The sequence below is a fragment of the Austrofundulus limnaeus genome, unplaced genomic scaffold, assembly GCF_001266775.1.
Source record: "Austrofundulus limnaeus strain Quisiro unplaced genomic scaffold, Austrofundulus_limnaeus-1.0 Scaffold18, whole genome shotgun sequence".
NCBI classification, from domain to species: Eukaryota; Metazoa; Chordata; class Actinopteri; order Cyprinodontiformes; family Rivulidae; genus Austrofundulus; species Austrofundulus limnaeus.
The window spans coordinates 3,412,398-3,414,354 of record NW_013952420.1 but is presented as its reverse complement, the minus strand read 5'-3'; the positions used below and the strand labels follow the sequence as shown (position 1 = coordinate 3,414,354).

The 1,957-nt window shown below is 36.3% G+C and overlaps 1 protein-coding gene across 2 annotated transcripts in view; it reads left to right on the top strand.

Moving 5' to 3' along the window:
* adamts16 (ADAM metallopeptidase with thrombospondin type 1 motif, 16) overlaps positions 1 to 1,957 on the top strand; it is a gene marked incomplete in the record, with an annotated part of 76,601 nt that overhangs the window by 31,720 nt on the left and 42,924 nt on the right.

Genomic DNA, 1,957 nt, shown 5'->3' with positions numbered 1-1,957 from the left:
ATATATAGTAGTTCAGCCAAGCGAGAAAACAACCATCACTGCTGCAGCATTCATAAGTCTGGCTGTGTTTCTGTGTGAGTTTGAAACTAGATAGGTCAGAGTCAGTGCCCTCCACTAAATTTACCAGTGTGTTAACTGAACTGTCAGGTCCCCCCATCTCAGAATGGTGGCGACAGATCCTATATTTCCTCACTGAGTTATTAGTGCAAGGATGACCTCAATCTTGTTAGACCTGTCAGCCTTATATTAAACTCCCATCACCTCTTAAGGCCACGTGGAGATGATCTCTGCATCACTCAGTGTCTGGGATCTTCTTTTTGCACATCTACTGAGCAACAGAACATTTTCCCAGTTGCAGGCAATAAAATGCTGTGACACATACATATTTTGTATTAAATGTGTCACACTGAGTTAACTGAGACTACTAAATGTGTTTTTATAGATAGGCTTGGAGAGAAATATTGAATCAAACCTAAATTTGCTTCACACTCAAAGTCTTAGTTTCATCAGCCAGCTATGACAAAGAAGTCGTTGCTGTGGCAGCAAGATCAGGTTCATTATTGAAAGGCTTTGTTAAACCTAAAATAAATAAAACTCATGTGTGCAATTAATTCTATAAATATGCTAACTCCAGTTTAAGCTGTTTGCTTATAAACACAATGCAGCATTTGATGTAATGGAAAGTTATTGTGCTGTGTGATGCTGTTTAAATTTTGTCTTTGTGATGCAGACATGCAGTTTAAAAATTATTTTGTAGTTAGTGACAAATTGTCAGAAACTAAAAAAGATTATAGCATTTTTTTTTTTTACAAAATACTCTAAAATATTGAAGGCCTTGAGTTTTTACCTAAACTGGTCTTTTTGACTACTTCAGTGTTTCTCTGTATCAAAAAGGGGTTAAAAGTGACATTTAATACATCTTAATTAGAAAACTAAAGCCACCGTTACTATTCATTGTTAATTTGGGGCAAGCAATAAATTGACCGTTATTATAATACGGTATATTTACAGATTTGGTCTTCATAATGTCTTTGGAAATGGCAACAGTACAATATATAATAATATATACATCTTTTGTTTCAAAGTTTTAGACTAAGATCAGCTTATCTTGAAAGTAACGTTGTGCATATTTGCATGGACATTGTGAGATCTTCCGCTAATTTCCACCATGTGAACCAGGCATAACAGATAAAAAGGCAGTAAAAAATCCAGTTTATGTCAAATCAAGCGGTCTTAGAGTGGCAATCTGTAGTCCAGACCTTTGGGTTTTATTTTCCACATACAGACTGCTGTCATTGTGCCCCATGCACCAAGTAACCATGGTTTGAAGAGTAATTTCTCTCTGGCAGAGATGAGTCAGATGATCTCTGAGGAATCCTAAACAACAATGGATCCTTTTTACACCCCCCCCCCCACCCCACACCCTTTTTCTTTTATCTCCAGCTGACGATAAATTTGTGTAATGTGCCTGTAGCCTAAAATTTGGGGGGAAACATTTAGTCTTTAGCCTTTTTCACTAAATGTTAAACAGTAATGTTAAATGTCGTGAAACAGAACAAAATGGGTTTTGTTAACAGCATTTGATGTTGGCATATTAGTTGAGCGATTGTGTACATCCTAGACTACAGTACTTGCTTATATGATCACAAATGTGTGTTGTTTAATTACACCATGCAGATAATCTATTTTTCATTATCCTTATGTGAATCATGTAGAATATCAGATAATTACACTTGCAGAGCAGTTATTGTTCTCTGTAGACACCTAAGGGCTATGAAATCTCTCTCACACACTTATTCTGTTAAAGCAATCAGGACCACTCACTAACACAATGAACCATTCCATCAGTGTTGCCTTTTGGAGCTGCTTCCACCATATTTTTGGCTTTTACTCCCCTGACTGCAGTGTTTAAGCTGTAAAACATCACTTTAAAGAAACCCTTGATATCAGTTAACAT